The sequence below is a fragment of the Passer domesticus genome, chromosome 3, assembly GCF_036417665.1.
Source record: "Passer domesticus isolate bPasDom1 chromosome 3, bPasDom1.hap1, whole genome shotgun sequence".
Taxonomy (NCBI): Eukaryota; Metazoa; Chordata; class Aves; order Passeriformes; family Passeridae; genus Passer; species Passer domesticus.
The window spans coordinates 25,799,154-25,821,579 of record NC_087476.1 but is presented as its reverse complement, the minus strand read 5'-3'; the positions used below and the strand labels follow the sequence as shown (position 1 = coordinate 25,821,579).

The following is a 22,426-nucleotide window of genomic DNA, read 5'->3' as shown; positions in this document are numbered from 1 at the left end:
TTCCTTCCTTCCTTCCTTCCTTCCTTCCTTCCTTCCTTCCTTCCTTCCTTCCTTCCTTCCTTCCTTCCTTCCTTCCTTCCTTCCTTCCTTCCTTCCTTCCGCCACTTCCTTCCGCCACTTCCTTCCGCCACTTCCTTCCGCCACTTCCTTCCGCCACTTCCTTCCGCCACTTCCTTCCTTCCTTCCGCCACTTCCTTCCTTCCTTCCGCCACTTCCTTCCTTCCTTCCTTCCTTCCTTCCTTCCTTCCTTCCTTCCTTCCTTCCTTCCTTCCTTCCTTCCTTCCTTCCTTCCTTCCTTCCGCCACTTCCTTCCGCCACTTCCTTCCGCCACTTCCTTCCGCCACTTCCTTCCGCCACTTCCTTCCGCCACTTCCTTCCTTCCTTCCGCCACTTCCTTCCTTCCGCCACTTCCTTCCTTCCGCCACTTCCTTCCTTCCGCCACTTCCTTCCGCCACTTCCTTCCTTCCGCCACTTCCTTCCTTCCGCCACTTCCTTCCTTCCGCCACTTCCTTCCTTCCTTCCTTCCGCCACTTCCTTCCTTCCTTCCTTCCTTCCTTCCGCCACTTCCTTCCTTCCTTCCTTCCTTCCGCCACTTCCTTCCTTCCGCCACTTCCTTCCTTCCGCCACTTCCTTCCTTCCGCCACTTCCTTCCTTCCGCCACTTCCTTCCTTCCTTCCTTCCTTCCTTCCGCCACTTCCTTCCTTCCTTCCTTCCTTCCTTCCTTCCTTCCTTCCTTCCTTCCTTCCTTCCTTCCTTCCTTCCTTCCTTCCTTCCTTCCTTCCGCCACTTCCTTCCTTCCTTCCTTCCTTCCTTCCTTCCGCCACTTCCTTCCGCCACTTCCTTCCGCCACTTCCTTCCGCCACTTCCTTCCGCCACTTCCTTCCTTCCTTCCGCCACTTCCTTCCGCCACTTCCTTCCTTCCGCCACTTCCTTCCTTCCTTCCTTCCGCCACTTCCTTCCTTCCGCCACTTCCTTCCTTCCGCCACTTCCTTCCGCCACTTCCTTCCGCCACTTCCTTCCTTCCTTCCTTCCTTCCTTCCTTCCTTCCTTCCTTCCTTCCTTCCGCCACTTCCGCCACTTCCGCCACTTCCGCCACTTCCTTCCGCCACTTCCTTCCTTCCTTCCGCCACTTCCTTCCGCCACTTCCTTCCGCCACTTCCTTCCGCCACTTCCTTCCGCCACTTCCTTCCTTCCGCCACTTCCTTCCTTCCGCCACTTCCTTCCTTCCGCCACTTCCTTCCTTCCGCCACTTCCTTCCTTCCTTCCGCCACTTCCTTCCTTCCGCCACTTCCTTCCGCCACTTCCTTCCTTCCTTCCGCCACTTCCTTCCTTCCTTCCTTTCTCCCTCCCTCCCTTCCTCCCTTCCTTCTTTCATTTTTTCTTTCTTTCTCATGGTTAATTTTTCAATTTCAAGAGCTATTGGTAAAAAGCATGCCTCATTAGCTTGTGGGAGGTAGTAGTCTCCATTAATTCAGTTCTCACTTCATTTGCTTTCCATATAGTTATAATTAGCTTCAGAATAACTCTGGTAACTTCAGCAGATTTATAGCTTCAGATTTATTTTGCATTTGGTTTTTCCCTCTTGTTTGAATGTGTTGTATGAGTTTTAAAAAAATCAAAAATAATAATGATTGCTTTAGGGAGTAATTTAATGTTGCAGTTTTAGAGTGACAGTCTGTTTACATCCCTCTGTCTGTTAAGCTACATAAACAGTAAAAACACTAAGTTTAACATAATCTCCAACCATGTTTTCTTACAAATAGGCAGAAATTCACATTGTCTGATGTGCATTCTCTGAAGAAACAATCCTGTGCCATGTATGCCAGTCCCCACCAGAGTGGATGTGGCAGCACAGTAACACACCCCACTCCTCATACTGTTCTGAGCTAATGAAGAAATCATGTCAGTATTTTAGTGACATCCTAGAGTCAAAAGAGGATTTGGTCTATTCCTTGGGGGCATACTCCTGTAGTAAGGATACACACACAGCACTACACAATTCAGGCTTGTTTGTGTAGGCTGTCAGGGCAGCAATGTTATTTTAAGAAGGTCAAAGACTTAAAGACAACAGAGCCACAGCATCTTCTGACATCTTTGTAAGGTTGATACCACAGAACCACAGAATTGTTAGGGGTGGAAAGGACCTTTGGAAATCGTCTAGTCCAACCCCTCTTCATACTCACATACAAACTGTGTCAGGGTACTTAGTACATCAGCCCACTCCTGGCCAAGCTGATTATTGATTTCTTCTTGTGTCAAAAACAAGTGCTTTTTGCCATTGTAAAGAGTAAGAGGAGGGAAATTAAACCCTTCAGAAAAGTTCCAGAACTTTACATAAATTACCATTTTCTTGGAACGTGCCAAGGCACCACCACCAAGAAAGATGCAACTCTTTCAGAAAGAAGCCACAGCCTCTACTAGAGATACCCCTATGGAATATCTGATGTTGTAAGTGAAAAACATATGTAGCAAAAATAAGGTGTCCAGACCCTCCACAGACACCATTTGAGAACTGAGTGGGTCAGCACAGGACAAAAGTGGGGGTTATAACTGCACTGTTAAGAGTAATGCTGCAAAGACTGCTGTTTTTCTGCCTAAAATACAAGTAAATCACAAAGCTCTGGAATCTGTGTGCATCCACAGTGGGCTTAGCCAGCCTAAACTGTTTGCAAAGCCCACTGAGAACTTCAATACTTCCCAAAGAAAATCAGAAACCTACGGGTTAATGCTCTGTAACTGTTATACTTCTCCCTTATTTCGAAAACCAACAAGTAGACACCATGTAAAACAATATCAGGCTGTGAGAAAGTTCTACCAATAAGTTACCAGCAGTTCAGTCTAGACTAAGAAAGAAGTAAAGGGATGTTGTAAATGTTGGTAACTTGCCAAAATCCTATTCACTTCTTTGCATGGACTACTGAGTTGTGCCTTCTTGTAGCAGTCCATATGCTGACTCTCAGATCTTGGAGAGCAACTCTCCCCAAGATTAGCCAGCATGAGATCATTCCACTGAGTCAGAATGATAGTGTTCCTGGCTCACTCCACGTGTTCCTAAGAAAAATGAATTTGCTCTTCAGTACCATCTTCATTACAGACCAAAAGTTAGACTCTCAGGGATGTGATCAGTCAAATCACTGCCAGCAGATGAGCACTTGGCAAGCCCAAGCCCAACACTCAAATAGTATCCTTACATCTGCCATAAAACCCATAGGTAATTTCACCCTGCATGCTCACAGAAATGATTAAATGACATGCCTTCAGCAGAGACCACCTTGCAGAACAAATTGTGGATGGAAATTTAAACATGCAGAAAATTGATCTGACTTGGTACTTGTAAGACTCCTGGCAGAGTCTCATGAGCAGAAAGCTTGTGCTGGTCAGACTTTAGACAGGTCCTGGCATCTGGAAGGATACAAGAACTGTCTATTTTCCATACCTATGTCACCTGTCCCAGATAGTTGACTTTGTGATATCATTCCTCCCATATAAGAGTCTTCCCTGAGACAACCAGTTAAAGAATTTTGTGTCATATTGGACCTGCTTCACTGCGAGCACAAAAGACAGTCAAGCTATGTCATTGAGGGGATGGTTATGAAATAATTTGTAGTCAGTTTTGATACAGAAATCTCAAGAGTTGCTCACATGTCTGCACAAATACAAGAGATTTTCATCCTCCCAGCACTTTTTTTTTCTTTTCTCATTTGTCAGATAAAGTCTCCAGCCTGGAGAGATTCCAGAGAGAGATGCTGCAAGGACTGGGAAGGCTGCCATATGAGGAAAAACTGAGAGAACTGGCTTTGGTCAACACTGAGAAGAGAAAGAGAGACATCACCATATTCCAGTATTTAAAGAGTGGTTTAAAAGCCTTTTTAGGAGTCACATGGAAAAGAGATGGGACAATGGGTAAAATTTACTCACGGGATGATTCCAGTTGGACACAGGAGAAATATTTTTCACAATAAAAACAACATCTATTGGAATTATCTTCCCAGGGAAGTTTCAGATTCCCCAATATTGCACACTTTTAAGATTTGTCTGGACAAGTACTTGGTTATGTTCTAGACTGTGCTTATGCCAGAAAAGGTTGGATCATATGATCCTGGAGGTTCCTTCCAATGTGGTATTCTATGATTATATGATATTTAAATAGATGTTTTAAAAAATAGAAAAAAAAATATAAGACTGTAGATGAGAGTAAATCTTATGTCCTGTGAAATGCTGGGTATCTCTCCATGGATGTGTTCTTTGGCACGCCATGGGAAAATCTATTTGGTGTCCATTTGGTGCTTTATGAGATCAAGGTGACATCCAGAGAAAGCCCTGTATCATCTCTCCCCCCAAGTCCTTTTCCACCCCCCAAGCAGGACATGTATCTAGACAACAGCTCCTACGGCACATCTGTGGCACTTGGACATTTTGTCCTAGTGTAATGATTTCCCTGTGCAGGGAGACCATTCTCAGTGACACGCTTGGCACACAGCCAGAGGCTGCTGTCTGCAGCAGAACAGAAGCGCCTGAAACCAATTTGAGACACTTTATTTCCTGGCCCTGCAGGAGCTGGAACAGCCCTGTGTCAGTTTTCAGAGTGGTGATCCTGTTTTTGTCATCCCAATTATCCATCACACAAATGGAGAGGTCTTAGGTGAAGTATCTAAGGTTATCCATGCCCTGGTCTGTTGCAGAACCTTTCTTCTATAAAAAAATAAAATAGATCATGGCAGACCTAGCAAGATATAGAGACTAATTGCTGAAAGAATCCATATTTTAAGCTGGAGAAATCTTTGCAGAATTTCAATTAATATTTGACAAATACTATTTCGCCCTTATTAATGCATCAGTACTAGCTCTCTTCATGTTTTCAAGTTAGAGCAAAGTAGTAAGATGCACAAAGCCACAAGCAAATGTTTTTAGCTGAATTTTCTCCACCTTTCCTAATTATTTTCCATTTAAGAATTCAGTCAAAAGACTGTAAAAGTTGCTTATAATAAGGTGAAGGCTGCAGCAGTAATAGACTGTCTCTGAGTTTTTTGAGACATGCAACAAGTTGCTTTAAAAAAAAATACCAGCAATGCTGTGAAAGTTCCAACATCTGGAAAGGGATTTGTGTTGCTAGCTACCATGAATAGTCTCTAATTATACCAATAGTCTTAATCCCAAGAAGCAGAGGTTTTCAGCACCATTTTCAGGATGGTGGGCTGCAATCAAAGGCACACAGTGAATTCCAGTTCCAAGAAGTTAAAAATGCATTGAAAAGTCATAATGAAGGGTACAATTGGAAACATTTACCAGTGATTCTGTTCCATCATAAGCCAAGCAATTGTCTGAAATCACTGGAAGCTGGTCTGTTGGCTATTCAAAATCTAGACTGAAGAGCTGATTGAGCTTGCATATAATTTTTAAACAACTTAAGCTTTCCGACTTCAAACCAATGGGAGTGCATGCTGCATGATTGAGAGGAACTTTGGCTAAGTGCATCCAAATTCTGCTATTATATCCTCACATAGTCCAGATTTTGAACAGTTCACGCTTAATTTCCCATACTGAGCAGTCAACAGCAACACAAGCAGAGGGCCTGGGGCCAATCTACTTGTCCTTTTTCATAACTTAACATGAAGCAGAAAAATAAGGCAAGAAATTTGGACCCAGATCCCCATGGCCTCTCAAAGCTTTTGTAGTTTTGTAGTCAGCAGAAAGACTCCAGCCACATTCTCCCCCATGTATTTTCCAAAACTGTTATCAGGAGGCTGAAATAATTACATTGCCTTTTGCTACCTGAACATACAATTCCTCGATCACCTTATTCACTTCATGTTTCCTTTTTTTTTGTTATAAGGATCTGTTACATGATGAATAAGTACAATACTATTGCAATTCTTCTGTCAATTGAAAGCATCAATCTGAACATAATTCCATCATTAAAAAATCACCTTTTTTAAGATTAAAAAGTGTTCTCTTATCATTAATAAAGAAACTTTCATGTAAGAGACAGATGGAGATAATATTTGGGATGCCATCAGCTGAGTGTATCTTTTAACTTAATTGCTGGAAAAATCCAGCAATTTTGCCTGAATATCAAAAGCAATAGATATATATGAATGGTGGTTACCAAATATTGTTCATCATTTAATGGAAAAATGGGTGGATTATCATCAAGGATTGTTATCTAAAACATGGTTCAATTTCTGCATTTTTGAAACATGAAAGAAGGAGGGATACCTATGGTGACAGAAAGCTTTAATTTCTGCCCAGACAGCTAAAGGAGAGGCCTCCTACTACACAACTTTTCAGCTGTGATGAGTTGAGCATTGTGAATTGAAACAGAGAATAGTCTACACAGAATCTGAAAAAGGCTCTCAGGAAGCCATCCCTTGACCAGAACTTCTCTCCTTCCCTTTCACCCTATCCAGATACAGCTGAGCCCATCTTCTGGCAGTGCTGGGCTAAGGTGTGACTGAGGAGCTCTCAGCACGCAGGGCCCAGTTCAGTACTGAAGTCACCTATCGTTCTTCCACAAAGCCTTGCCAAGTGCTCCTTCTCCTAGAAGGGCAGGCAGAACACAGCCTTTATAAAAGCACCATGAAAAGCCAAATGATAAATCAATGTGCTTTCAGTCTGAAATTAAAACCTATGTCAATTGTAATGGCAGAAATATATGTTTTAAATTGGACTCAAATTGCTTTCAGCAAAACGACATTTGAAAGCATCATGAGCAGATTGAAGTTTCCAAAAACATAGCAGCTGCCAACATCAGAAATCCCTGGAGTGTAGTAGAGAACAAAAGAGCCTCCTCCATTGAATTTTGCCTGCAGAAAGCCACTGCAGCCTGGAGTGTCTGGATGTGTGGAAAGAATATATATTTTAAATGCACATTAGTACCAGACTAGGTCAAAATACAAACATGAAAGAAAGCTTGATATTTCAAAGACTAGGGGAGTGTACCATTCATTTTACAATTGAATGCAGCCTAAATTACAAAGCTGCAGATTTTTGCCCTGCCAGGAGTCAGCTCTACAACTGCTTAATCAGTCACCCTAACAATAGGACAAGGCTGAGAACTGCTTTGCTTTCTTGAGGGATTATATTGTTGGCATTATCCTGTAATGACACAACAAATTCTATAGACAAATTTTCCTGCAAAAGCAATTTCTCTCATTTTCACCTTAAGAAAACCTGCACAGTAATTAACTTCACAGCAGTTTTATTCGGGAAAGTAATATAGCACATAAAATAAAAAATTAATAATACATTATGAAAACTGTAGTTAAACTATGATCAGCTAATGTAATAGCTAACAGCTATAAAAATATATAGGGATATAAGAATATACAGGGCATAGTTCTTCCTGAAAACCAAATATTTCAGTCTAACTGTATTTGAGGGATTTTGGAAAGAATAACTCTAGTAAAATTGCAAAGGACCCTCTACAAAACAGATTGCCAGGAGTGCAGTGAGGACTTTTTACAAAATTTCAACCCATACATCAGAACACTTCCAAGAATTAAATAATTGATAGTTTCTCCAAAAGCCAGTAATATATTTCTTCTAAAGATTTCAAGGACCAGTCAATGGTTTCTTCTCAGTGATGACTCAAACTGCAAGGAGACAAAACTGCTTTACAAATAAAATCTGATCATGATGTATGGTGGAATACAGAAGGAAATCACTGATAAGTGTGCTGAATATAATCTTTTGTTTTCATGTTAAAGCTTTATTCTTTTACTCTGTCTTTCACAACCCCCTTAATTTCAATTTGTTGTTGATTAATGGGAAACAAACAGAAGTCTACTCACCATGTCTCCCTGTGATATGGTGCATTTTTTACCTCTCACTTCTTTTTTTGCAGTATCAAATTTTGTTAACTAATTTCTGCCAAAAAGAGAACTTGAATCTTAATGGACCTCTGGTCTAATGCTTCAGCTTTCGTATGTTAAGCATCTGCAAAAGCTTTTAGTCAGGAAAGAAAACAAAGGCAATAGAAATATTTAGTCCCAAGCTGTTGGGGTTTTTTTCAAACTGTGTAGCTCACCTTTCATAATTATTCTACCCATGCAGCCCGAATTGTACTGGAAAATAAACTAGAGGCAGTGAATTGACATGTCCTTTCTGAAAAGAAATGTTAGAAACAAGCATATATGAAGTCCAGAATGCAGAAATACATTTTGATAAGGATAAAAAACTACTTTAAAGAATATTATCTCTTTCTTCCCAAGAGATCAGATTTTCCAAGGCATGAGGCTGAATATGAGGTCAAGCTTTCTTTGCTTCATGGATAAAGCCAATGCAATCTAAAATGCCTACAAAGATATTGAGCTTACCAGCCACAAAGGTGTCAATATGCCAAATGCCCATGCCAGCAGATCCTTCCATCCATGTCCAAAACCTGCACAGACTGGTAATATTATATAAGATTTATAGGAGATACATGCATTCAAATGGTAATCAATATAATATAGATCTATAAGAGAGCCAGGAATATACGTGGTAGCACTTTTGGATGAGGTGAAAGACTCTCTAGCCTCCCTTGGCTGGGAGCAGGATCTAGCTACGCTGGAAACCCAGAGCACCAGGGATAGTTCTCTGTCTGCTCTGGGGTGTCCTGACCCCCAGGGGAGCACTGACTTTGACCCTCATTCATGGACAAAGTTTCCTAGACTTCAAAATAGACCAGAATCCACAAAAGTGTGAAATAGATTATAGAGAGTAGTGTACATGTATAACCTGGGGAAAAATTTAGGTTTTGGGATTTTTAGTATGTTGTGGATGGCAGCAAGATGGAGGGCACAGGATGTTGTCCTGGGTTTCTTCTTCATGCTTCTTTCTTGTTCTTCATGGGTCTGGGTGGCATTTTGTAATTGGGCAAAAAAGTCCACATTGTGGGCTCTTTGGGATCAGTTATTGGGTTAAAAGGGAAAGTAATCTAGGTGTCAGCTCTTAATTGGATAGTTTAGTCTTAAAAGACTTTGTAACAAGAGATTGTTAGCCATTTTGTGCCTTCTAATGAAAAGCTGCCGAACTCACAGTAGTGAGACTGTTTTACTGAAAAGAAATAATAAACACCTGAGTCCAAACATGAACTACCATCTCAAGTGCCTTCAATCCAGACCTAGAAAAACTGATAACTAGTACCCCTACAGCTACGACCACCACAGTGTGTCCAAGATGTCACAGGACATCCGAGACACTTCCACAGGACATGATGTAGGACTCACAAGGGATCTTTTCTTCCTGGACAGGCTGCTCCAGCCCAGGCAGCAAATCTCAGACAATTAGGCAGTACAGTTGCTGTTACAAGGTAGCTTAATCCCTCACTAGAATCTTCATGCAGGAGGTGGGACAACTGGATGGCTTGTGGACAACTAAAATCTGGAGGTTTTCTTTTGTATTAAATCCCAACATAGAGGTCTGCATGGGAACCCTACTTGCCCAAGTTTCAAACAAGCTCAAAGAGTTGTAATTCGTACTATAAATTTGTCACCAGAGTCCCAAATAGGTAACCAAAATGTTCATAATGAATAAATTTAAGCCTCAGTTTTCAAACTTCTCTCTTGCATTCTTGCCAACTGTGTGTTCTATCAAAGAGAATCATCTCTGCCCCCATCTGTGCATCTAGTGTTTCTCAGCTAGTGATGTATGAAGCCTTCTCCTTTTTTTTTTTTTACCATGAAAAAGGCACTAATGTTAATCTCATTAGAACCAAACACATCCTTTCTTTTTTGTTTCAAAACCTTGGTTGTAAAAGGAGAAAAAAATAATATCTACAATCATACAATAAAAAATAGATTTTTCTTACTGACACCAGAAGTTTTGTAAGTGGTATTGAAAGGACAAAGTCTATTCAAATCCTTCTTCAGACAACAATTCCAGCTGCAAGGGCAGAGGATACTATCTGTAGACATTTAGAGCAGTTGCATGTGATCACTGTAATCATATTGTTCCTTAGATCCTGTAAATTGAAGAAAACAAATTGAAAATATTCACTAAAGGAAATATAAATATGCACTTATTCTTTGGGGTTCCTAGGAACTCACATAATCACCTTTCATCATATACATGCTTCAGCTACATTTTCAAACATAAAATAAAAAGCAATAGAAGTGCCTATTGTCTGGGTAAGAGACACTCCTAACGGCAGAAGAACAGAAGATCTTTAATAGCAAAATATACAATGGTTTTGGATAGCAAGTGAGAGCTACATTTCCCATTGGGAATGTGGATTACCTGTTTCTTCCTTATATTGACTATTAACTAGAACCCTTATTATCAGAAACTACTATAGTCTTTTTAAGGCTAAAAGTATCTGAGACATCTGTCATTTTCAAAAGAAAATTGAAGTTTTAAAAAAAGCAGACTCGAGGGGTCATTTACGTTTGTAATACATCCATCACCTGTCCTAAATTATCATCAGAATACCACCCCATGAGAAAAAAAAATCCCTTTTTTTAAAGCAAATAGTTAAAGTATATTAAAATCAACTGCAACTAGTCAGCCAGCTGTATCTTGATGCTTTTGCAGCTCACTACCAAGAGAAAATTGCTGCTACATTAGTAAAGGATTCCCAGAGATATTCAATTGATCTTCCCAACATCACCTAAACCCAGTGTAACAGTACAAACCAACAGCAAAGCAGTGGAGAGTCCAGGCAATGAGAACTATTAGGTTTCTAAGCCTTAACCAACATTTGAATTTCATCCAGCTAAAGACAAAACTGCACAGAAGTGCAGTTATACTCTACTCCATTCCAAGGGCAAGCAATATCATTTTTCCCTAGAAAAGAAAAGCAGAATGTATTCACTCCAAAGGGAGATAATCTCAATAGTTCTGCTGACTGATAGCTAACATGAGGTTCGGGCAAGCCCTCCAGCCAGGAGGCACAGAGATTGTTGACTCTGGCAACTCTGCTAAAAATTAGCAACTGGATATCAAAGGAGAATTTCTATCTGCTGAGAGAAGATCATACGTCACACTTAGTTTAACCAGAATATTCTGCTGTCTTTTCTAATGAAATTTAAAAAAAAAGGAAACAAAGTATACTGAGATTTATTCTTTTATCAAGGAATAAATCCTTTGCCTGACCTTCTTCTTGGCTAGATTCTTCTTCTTCATCCCCAAAATCAACTGCCATGTTAATTGCATTAAAAGCAAAAGATCTAACAGACTATTAATGAAAAGAGAACAGAATTGGAGGCCATTGCATAGACTGCAACATTGCAAGGCCATTGCAAGACAGACAACATGCTGAGCAGCAAGAGGTAATTCTACTAAGTGCAAAGACAACGTTTATTCCATCTTACCTAAAGACAGCTTTCATTTCTTTTCAAATTCCCAAAATTTTCGAAGTCTCCATAGCATTAACAAGAGAGACTTCTCTCCATAAGTAAACTAAAGAAAGACTATTTTAAAAGTAATAAACAGACTAGAAAATTTAGGTTTTGTTTCTTTACATTATCAGTAAGAAAAAAAATGTTATAAGGCCAAAACAAATTCTAAAGAGTTTGTTTTAATTCCTGCTTTGAAATACTGTTAGTAACATTTTCTTATACCCTATTAAAGGTTTGAGCCTGCTTTACCTTTCTCCTAATTCTATCTCACAGCAGGAAGTGAATACACTAGTAATTAACCAGCACTGAAACCCACCACACATAACACATTAGTTTAAAAAATCTCAAAATAAGAAAAACCTTAAATAAGCATACCAAAACTACTACATTAAATTGATGTTTCCACCCAGTTTCAAACTGAAACCACCACATCTTGATTAGGAGTTTTGCTGTCTTTCCTGTTGCCTGAAGAAGCTGGGTGTGCACCCAACAGATATCGTATTTCAGGTCCATGTGTCCTCAGAAGGACACAGAAATTATTTGCTGATTAGGCACTCACAGACCCTGTCTGCCCATTCCAGGAATGAGACTGCCTGTACTAACAGTGTTAAAGCCATAAAGACAACATTGCTAAAACAGTTTGGGAGAAAACAAAGGAGTAGAATTTCACAAAAAAATTACCTCTCTGGCACTCCCAGGTTTTACTCTCAAGTATTGACTCTAATAATGTAATTTTATTCTTCCATCTGTCTATATATATTCCATGTGAATCTGGGGAGAACTCAGACTAAGTCAGTGTTGCCATAGTCAGATGCATCGGTTGGTGAGAGACCACTAAACTTTTCACCTCTCTATGGCTGCCTAAGAAGACTTTCTTTTCTTATCCATGCTTCAGGAGCACTTATGGAACATGAGGTTGTATTCAAAAATCCTAGCACTAAAAACATTTTTTTATTCCACCTCAGAAGCCAGCAAACACGAGAAGACTGATTCAAGGACATGGAGATTTCAAAGTCTGGTACCATTCCATGTTGTCAGCAAAGTTAAGCTAAACATTTCTTTTATAAGCCCCTTACCCCAGTTAAAACAGCATCTTAAATTTTGGGGGTTTAACACCAGAGACAACACATGACCCAGTACATTTGATGATAAAAGCATAATATACTGAAGTAAAATTACTGCTACATAGGATGTATTTGTCCATCACTGTTCTTTTAATAAGTTTTGATTCATTTTCCTGGCTACAAATGGGACATATTACTCCTCTGTAATGCAAAATTTTGTATTTTGGAGGATAATACATTGCAAACCTCAGTTTCTCGGTGTTCTTTCAAAGACATCTCAAGCAAACTAATGATTTTCATTTCAGACGCTCATTTCACTCTGCACTTTCATTGCTGTGAGGGCTTTGTAATGATCACAAAATGCTTACCCAAGCAAAATAAAACTAAAAGTCATCTAAGGTACCAAATCTACTATACTACCATTGAAAATGTTCTTTTCAATGTTTTTTGGCTTAATGAAATGTGACTGTGTAACCTTTTCTTTTTCTTTCATCCAAATTCACACTACCATTAACAACAGAAAAATTACATATTTTCAGGTGCAGAAGCAAGATATTCCTCTTTTTATAACTAATCAAAGTCAGCTTCATGTTCATTTTTAAGCCAAAATCTGTAGCAACATTTGTCACATGCTTTATTACATACACGTGCTATTTGTATTTCATTGCAAAATTGAAATTAGTTTACAAATTCTAATTTTTGCTTTATTACCAAATGCTGATTCCCGATTTCCTAATATTTTTGAGCAAAAGTTGTCTTTTAAATTTTCACATTTCTACCAGGCTTTTTTTATTCAAATCCTTCCATAAATTTGTTTTTTACCTGCATATTTAAGTGTCATTCTTTTTAATTTAAATATCTTAAAATATTATCTCTTATGCATTGCAATTAAAGGGCACCATTATATATTTCTAAACTCTGAAACAGTGTGTTTTCTTATGGTGACAATTTTGCATCAGGAATAAATCACACAAAAGTGCATAAACCTTTGATATACAAATTAGGTCATAAAAATAATGACAGAGAAGCAATCTAATTCACACATAGACAAAATTGCTCCAAACATAACCTGCCATCCTCTGAACGTTTAAACAGAGCTGTTAACAGAGAGGTTAATGACTGAGTTATCTAGATAGGTACTGTTTCCAGGTTTGTGATTATGCAGCAATAGCAACAATTCATAGACAAGCAATACCTGAGATGTTATTATAGCTGTTAAACCTAATTGCTTCCAGTCCTTGTCAAAGGCAATTCAACACATGCTGAACACAAAAATAGGTATTGGACACTAATATTGTTTTAAAAATAGATTGCATGTCCAGATAAATGATTTGTGAGCATGCCGCAACATCTGGGTTTGCGAATGTTACTGCAGTTTAGAAAAGCTATATTAAGCCTTTAAATATTTCACGTTAAATGTTTATGAAGACAAAAGTGACAAAAGAAAAGGTCACAACTTCAGTGTCCAAGCTATTTTTTCACAAAGATGTCTAAGCACACATGAAGAGTAACTTCCTTGTATGACACCTGTGAATATTCCTTTCAAAAAGAAATTTATTTGTGCTCTTTTTAGAGTTAACAACTATGGCAAAAAAAATCTTAAAGTTGAAAAATAATATAAGAAGGGTAATAAAATTACTAACATGTATATGGCAGAAAGGAGACATGCTGAAGTGAAGACTGAACAAGAAAGGAGACAGCAGCAAGTAAACATTCTGAACAAACCAGCCATTAAAGCCACTGCTGAAAATGCTGTTGTTTTGTTTTCCCTCCAGCATAAAATTTCACTCCTGAAATATGCTGTCTTCTAGGTAGTACAATTTCTAAAACCTACAATAATTTGCTTGGCAGTCACAATTTAGTGATCCATTAAAGACTTATCTTTAGGCTCCAGTTCCCTGAACCCATCAATCAGAGCTGAAGCAATAAAAGCTTGCTGAGGGCAGAATATTTGGGGCTCATTTTGAGAGCAGCTAAACACCCTCAACTGTCAAAGTCATAGGTACAGGTCCCCAGCACAATAAAAAATACCCACTTCCCACACTCTTTTATGCTGCTTTCCTTCACCTGCACTGTCACTGAGCAGAGAACATCTGCTTTAGTGTAATTCAGCTCTCACATTTCCACAAGTAACATGCATGCCAGTGTGCTAGGATCAGAATCAGCCATTCAACAGTGGTATCATATTTTGCTTGGTCACAGTAAAGAACTGCCTAAAACTACAGTAGATAAGGAAAGAGCAATAGAGTTGTACTGTCATGACAAGGAGCATTAAGGAGAAGCTGGACAGTCACTTTCTCTTGACACTGAACCAGCATCCTTCTAGGGGAAGTAGCTGCCAATGATCCATGAAGAAACTCTCTTCAACAGCATTGAAACTGTGTGGGTTAACTGTAGGGTCTGAATTTTCATTAGGGAGGATTAGAATGACAATATTTTCATTTGCATTTCAAATATGTCTTTCTCTTCCCCATAGATTTAGATCTGTTTTACTAAGGATATTGACTTAAACCTGTTTGTACACACAAACTGAAATTCAGATCCAAATTGCATGCCTGAAATTCAGATCCACAGATAAGAACTGCTGTTCAGAGTTTGAAAATGTCCTAACTCAGCAATTTTATTCAGTACATGCATGGTTCTGCACCATCCCAGGTAGGGACTGACCAAGCTGAATGTGTTTCACCAAGTTTCCAGGTGAAGGCTGCCACTGAGGCTGAAGATCTGTTCTAGTCAGCTGGCAAACTTTTCTGAACAAGAAGTTGGAATGTGATTGCCAAGGCTCCTAAGATGCACACAAGATAATAGTGTTGGCAGCTCCCCCGCTGCTGGTATTTATATCTACATAATAGTATTTTTATTTAAGTTCCAGTTCCTGAAATTAATGTCTCAGTTTTCATTAAAAAAAAAAAAAAAAAAAAAAAGAAACCTCTAGAGATTTCTAGCTTTCTGTTGCAAGGAAATGTTGGAAAATGAGACTTCAGAAGACCTGAACATTTTAGAAACCCAAAAGGGAGGTATTTTATTTGGATTAAATAAATTTACTAAAAATTAATCTGGGGAATCTGATTCCCTGTTTGCTAATGCATAAGAATGGTAATTATGAGAAATACACAGAGGGTCCCTAATGCAGGTCAGTGGGACACCAGGAGAGTACAGAAGGTATTTTGGTCTTTTCTCTGCAAGAAGAGCACAATAGTCAATAACTAGTCAATAAAAATGGCCACTGGGGACTTGCCTTCTTTATGTTTTATTTTCCTTTTAGAGCAGCAAAAAAGCAGCAAAAAAAGTGTGCATGGCAGGCCTGTGTGAACTGCAGAGCTTGCATCACATGTGTAAGCAGCATAGCCCTAGCTGGAGACTAGCTGGAACACACGTGTAGAGGGCTGCAAAGAGACATGAAGTCACTATCAATTTCTTGCCAACCAGCAGAACTATAAAGGCAGCAAACTCAAAGACAAGAAATAGTTTGGTCTCTTGGATACCAAATGCCAGGGTAACAAGAAGAGTGAAATGGAAATTCCTGTGGATAAGGGGAAATGTGATTTAATTGGCAACACTAAATTAAAAAAAGAATAATTCTTATGATTGGAATGGTAAAATCATTGGGATAGGTCTGAGGAAAAAAATATGTCAGTGGGTGATATGGTGTGCTACATGAAAGACAAAGCATTTCTTGTGGAGTAAATGAGGACACTGAGCAGCAGGTTCTGGACATATTGGTTTATGAATCTGTTTGTTAAGGAAGGTCAAGACAGTCTAATAACAGGGGTTGTGACAGGCCACTAAAACAGCCTGGTTAAGAGGATAAGTCCATCCCCATAATGAGAAAAAATAAAAGCTGTATACAGAGGAGTTTTGGTTGGACAGGAGACCACAAGCAGCCAATGGCAAACAGGATTAGAGCTGCTTGCAGGTACAGAGGATAATGGCCCAGCACAAACTCCAACAGAGAACTTACACAAGTGGGGTTTGTTTGAGCTGAATTGATGGACTAAAGGCATGAACTGATGCCTGTGGTAGGAGCTGTTGCCTACTACTAGTTGTGAAACTGAGTTAAGACTACTTAGGGTACCACTGTCTCTTTGTTAGAAGTTCCTCCAGATGAACCCTGAAATTATTACAGATCACCAATTGCTTTCACCAGTAATCAAGAGTACAAGTCAAGCTTTTGGTAAAATCAAAGCATTTGTTTATTTTGTTTTATCTTACCTCACTGTGGCAAAATATGTCTGCCCTTCTGAAGCAGTCTTTAAAGAAGAACCACCTCATTAAGCCTGTGCTGTGTCCCAGTGTCAGTTGTGCCTTGGTAAAATCTTTTCAGTATCACATGGAGCATGTAGGCAGTGTGCATGACCCTGCAGAAAACATTGGAAGACAAAAATAGAGCAATCTCCATTTTGAAAATGTGGCTGCTTATAATCAAACCAGAAGAAAAAAAAATAGGCAAAGTGCAAAGCTCTCAGCATCAGATAACACCTAGGGATCTAGGGATGCTCCTGGGACAAATACCTTGATCTGACAGATCTGAGAAACCTGTGACACATCCCAAAATCCATATATGCTGTTGATGTCAATGTAAGATGAACAGGTCTTGAATCTCATTCCATGGACCCTATATGTTCCTTTCTGATACCAGCAGGAGAGCCTGACAGAGGCAGCTGGGACATGGTTCTGTGCCATAAGACAAGAAGAACCATTTCCAGTCATGCTAAAGGATAACCTAAATCTGTGTTGCAGTAAAGAGGTTCTTTTACTAATCTGGAAAGCCCATAGCACTGCAAATTCACATATAATCACTTGGGATGATCTCATGGATCTCCCAGCCTTGGTTTATGTAGAGTTAAAAGCTTCATTCTTAAGCAGCATTTTTAAGAGATAATTACATGAACTCAGTATTTTCTGGGTATATATAGTTATAAAATAGGTGGGCATAGCATTTCTTTTTTTTCTTCTTCTATTCAGATTGCAAAACAAAATGACTAGGCAAACTGTGGAAGCTGTAAACAAGCTCATCCTAAGCCATTTGGGATTTTATTTTGCCAATTTGTATTCTTAAGTACCACGACAAGGCAGAAATTTGAGAAGAATGCTTTGTGTTTGGTTTATTTTGTTACAAGGTAGATACGGATTGAGTTTTTTAAACACACTTATCTTATTTCCATAATACTTTCCTTTTAATGTGCCCAGACAGGAGTTGTTCCCAAAACCAGAAGTATGAAAGTTAAAATCTATCAGTAACAGGAAGAGACATTAAAAAGAAAACTGACTACCAGCTACAGGGTTCTGGGGAATGCTGGCTGGAGAATTCACACAGCAATTCACAGTCATTAACTCCTTCCTCTGCCATAAGTGCATTTGATGAAGCTCCAAGAAGTATGTCAAGGTCACGTTTACCCAATTCTAATGAAGCAAAGCAAAAGTCACAATTTGTTAGCTATCAACTGGGAATAAAAGTGTAATTTTTTTTTCACAGCTAAGTAATTAAAAAGGCAAATGTGTTCCATATTGCAAGAGTGTTACTATATTAGATAAGGGAATGGTTCGTGACCATGTGACACTGTTAATATGACCAAAAATTATCTGGTCTCCTAAATTACTATATTTCCCTTAGCAGAATGTTAATTTCAGGTTAGTAATTTTAATTGCACTAGTATCTGACTGCTTAAAATTTCATTTCATGTATTTTTTAAGTTGCTCCTCTTTGAATTTCTTTTCCTCCTACTCAGGGTTCTGTTTATTTTAATTGGGAGTTACTTATGCCAGATTGTGTACTGACTCTCCATTATTTTTTTAAACAAGCAATTTTTTTCAAACACACCATGCTGTGGAAAGAGTCACTATAAATAACAGAAAGAATTTAAAATCCAGTCTCCCTTGAATGGAGGATCTCTCTCTTCAAGATGCAACGTGATCTAATAGTTTCATGGCACTACGTGTTTTTGCTTGATTCTGTCACCCTTCTTCATGCTGATTAAAAATGTCTTTTGTAAGCAGTGCCACTGAAATCAGTGTAAGAGGAAAATAACCATTTTTACTTAGTCATCTGTTTTCTACAATGGTGGAACCATAACATGGCTACTTTATCCAGTGTGGAAATACAGTAAGATCAGTAATTACTAAACTTCCCCTTTTCTATTAGTTTTGCTATGAAAATTACAAATTAGCTTTACTTATTTCCCGTTAAAAACAATATTTGTATAATAATTTTTTTCATTACCAAAAATTTGTTTCCTTGGTAACTAAAAACTTTGCCACAAACTCCAAAGAATGACCAGCAAAGCAACTAAATAGTTAACAAAGATGATTAAACCAGGAGCACTTACCATGACCAGCCATACAATGGCATCTAAGATACCACAGTATTTCTTAATCAAGTGTAGGTTCTGCTCAGGTAAAAACGCAGGGAAGGGGGATGACAAAGAGAGAGAACTAACAGAGAATTGTAATTAGTGCTGAAGGGGGAAAATTTGGCACCAATTTTTCTAAGACAAAACGTTTGCTGAATTCCTAGGAAAGCTGAACTGAAAAATATGCAGGAGTTTTTTGCTGAAGCTTTTTACTGTTCTCTTATTTATTATTGTTAATGAGGTACTCACTGGGTACCCACCACGTGTATACACACGTGCAGGACACAGCAAAGGTGACAGCACTGTGTCTTTCTAGCTGGTGATGTGACCTACTATTTTGCACTCTTAACCTTTTGACATCTCAGTTAACTGAGTATATTCCTTAATAAAACAGAGACCTGAGGGGTTGGCACCCACTGTAAGCACCTCTGGCCCTGCTATAGCACGCTCCAATGCAACACTGAGCAAACTGCTCCAGCAATCACATGAAGGTGCTGTGGTGACCCCTTTAACCATGCAAGCATCTGCTGGCAGAGATTTCCTCAGAATAAAAAATCTCACTGGAGTAAAGATGAATTAAAATCAATAAAGACAGAAGTATGTAGGTAAATGGTGATAATTAATCTTGCATGTTTTACCAGGACCAGTAATGACTGGAATGCTGTGTGTGGTGTCTTTGTCACTCAGCCTCCATTTCAATAGGCACAAAAAGTAAGAATGAAAGTTAGAGAAAAATGTACAAAAAATTATTCTCTCCCAGAATGGAGATGACTTTTCATTGTGGCTGAATCCTCATGTAAGGAGCAAAGAGGATTTCTGTCATGGTTTGACCCTGGCACAATGCCAGGGCCCCCATGAAGGGTATATTTCCAAAATGGCTGCTGTGAGATGTCACCTGGGAACAGAACAAAGCAGGCTCCCATTCGGGGATGGAGGGAAAAACACAACACTTTATTCATACAATATCTAAAAAGGAACACATACAAAGCTAAGAATGAAAACCTTCCAAATACATTCCTCCTCCCCCCTCCCTTTTCTCCACAGATTCACCACCCCTCAAACAATTCACCCTCAAATCCATCAGGGAGAGAGAAGTCCCCCCTTGCCTCATGGGCCTCCCCCAGAAGCACAATTGAAACCTCCTGTGCTTCCGTGTCACCCATGGCCCTGCACAGAGAACATCGGCCCTCGTGACTTCTCCCCCACCATGTCCAGTGTTCTCACCACTGGACACGGGCCAGGACTGCTTTTAGGGCTCCCCGTTTAAAGATGCTCCACCCACTTCCAGAAGCAGCAGTCTCTCAACTTTGGGACACCAGTCCCCGCCAAATTCCACCCCCTGGGGCCGAGGGGCCTCATGAGCAGAGATCTTCCCCTCCACGGAGACAGAGGGCATCCCACACCCTCCTCAGCCATCCCTGTTCACGCTGCTGCTTCACTCTTGACTCCCGGGTTTTGCCTCCCCCTAAATGCAGTCTCTGGGTCACAGCAGAAAAAACACGGGTCTGTCCATGGCTATACAAGAAAGAGTCCAGCCCAAGGCCACTCCATCATCTCTTCCACCCAAGATTCTTCTCGCCTCTTCCAGCTTTCCTCACGCTTGCCTATTTCATCTCTCATCTCTCTCTCCTCACTCTGATTCAGGAGGATTCAGTATTTGTAAGGTTTCCATCATTCTACAAAGGGGTTAAAAATCTTCCCTTCTGCCTGCCCAGGATTCCCACAGCTGCCGGGCACCTTCTCTCGGCACCTTCTCTCGATGCATCCCCCGCTTCTGGCCAGCTGAGCTGCCAGCACAGTCTCTGTCTCTCTCTTCGGGGGGGGCTGCCCAGACATCCCAAGTCTCTTCCACCCCTGCACGGTCTAATAACCTCCACCCCTGCACCTTTTGGGGCTCCCGGCCTCCTCCCACAGGCCGCATGGCCTTCCTCTCCCCTACCCAGACGCAGCTGGGCAGGGGAGAGGTCCAGACTCCACTCACCAGCGCCGGATTCCCAAAGAGGAAGCTCTCTGGGAATCTCCTGCTTTTAACCCCTGTGTGTTCTCAGAGGCGTATCCAAACTTCAGTGGCCACACCAGATGCCAATTTCAAATCTGGCCACTGGTTGGTCTGACTTAGACTCTTCCAGAAACACACTTCCAAGCCAAACCACGACAATTTCTTTTAACATTTTCTATAAAGTGTATTTGTATTTGAAGTTGTTCTCAAGACAAAATAAATAAGAGCTGTTTAAATAATAGCAGTTAAACTCACAAACTGACACTGATATTATTTGGTATAGGATTGTAATTCATAAAGGAAACTGATGAATTCACAGATTTTGTTGAAACTTAATGTGTGTTCAAATACTATAAGCACTGAATTGCTTGTGTACGTCCAGATAATTATGTCATTCTGATACCAGCAACTGAAATAACTGAAAAAACTAATGAAAATCACAATGTACCATCTACCAGACATTGTGGCAGGCAGATGTTCCTTAAGAATCAAGGAAAAGGTATAGGTGTTGCTTTTTCAACAGAATATTAGATATACAGGTAGTGTTTCCAGTTAAATCATAGTTTCAGTGATTTGTCTTACTGTAGCATTTCTAAAAAAAAGGTATAAATGAAAGGTCTTACTGGCACAGAAGAGATAATAAAAATGCATACTGACTTTAAAACTTCAAAGGTACAAGTGAAATCAATTCACCTCCTGAATGGCAGGATCTGCCAGAACAGCTCTGGTAACTGTTTTGAGAGGTAGTAATAATGGCAAGATTTGGCTAACTGTAAAAGAGAAAAAATAACTCCAAAATGAGTTTACCGTTATTAAATACCCATTGAAGAAGTAAACAAATTTTTCCTTTAAGAACAGGTTTAAATTGGATACACTATGGATATCACAGTATTTGGAATTCTTAATTGACAAATGGAGGATTAAATGTATCCATAAAACATTATTTTTATTAATTCAGATGCATTCAGATTTAATGTATCTTGGTCCTCTGATTTTATTTGAAGGAAGTGAATAGCAGAAACTTGCTGCTATATCATGTGAATGTCACATAGTCCAGGAGAGACTAAAATAGTGTACAGACCTGCAGAACAGACTACTTAACACAACTTTTACAAAGAATATGAGCAAGAATAAATTTGCTTTGCAACCCTCTATCTGAGTAACCTACAATACCTCATCTACCAGCTACCCACATTTTCCTATTTCAGTAGAAAAGGAAAGGTCTGATATTATTGCAAGGTCATTATTATGAGGAACTTTTTTGATTGTTTTTTGCTTTAACTACTGTAAAAAAAATATGACTGAACCAGTAGGCAAATATCACTGAATGATCAGACCTGAAGCTTCCACCAAGTATATTCATTGTTAAAATTTACTAACTGCAACAGATGGGGAATTGATGCTGAAACCCTTCACAGGCTTTGAACCTCAGAAAGTCTGAAACTTTTGAAGAGACACAGCTCCATTTTCTAGCTTAGTTGCAAGGTGAATGTTAGAATCCTAAAGGAAGTGTCTTTGGTATTTTGTGTACACAAAATTATATACAGCTCTTGATTGTGTGTTTTCAGAGGCCCGTGAGAAGGTGGTTAATCTTTGTTAAAGCTCTTGAACATTAGTGGCTAATAGCGGCTGGTGAGTATTGCAGAGTAGTTATTAACCTCACTGGGAGACAGTAATAAGGTTTTCACAGTATCT

General features: G+C 39.5%; 1 long non-coding RNA gene across 2 annotated transcripts; it reads right to left on the bottom strand.

The window, feature by feature from the left end:
* Nucleotides 1-7,280: 7,280 nt before the first annotated feature.
* On the bottom strand, nucleotides 7,281-20,714 carry LOC135297968 (uncharacterized). 2 transcript variants are annotated; one of them, XR_010359914.1, is made up of 5 exons: nucleotides 19,957-20,714; nucleotides 17,708-17,785; nucleotides 16,595-16,740; nucleotides 9,791-9,943; nucleotides 7,281-8,389 (listed from the first exon to the last, which is right to left on the bottom strand). It is a non-coding gene; the product is annotated as an uncharacterized LOC135297968 (long non-coding RNA). The 2 variants fall into 2 exon arrangements; XR_010359913.1 differs by having other exon boundaries at nucleotides 7,281-9,943.
* Between the last annotated feature and the right edge of the window lie 1,712 nt (nucleotides 20,715-22,426).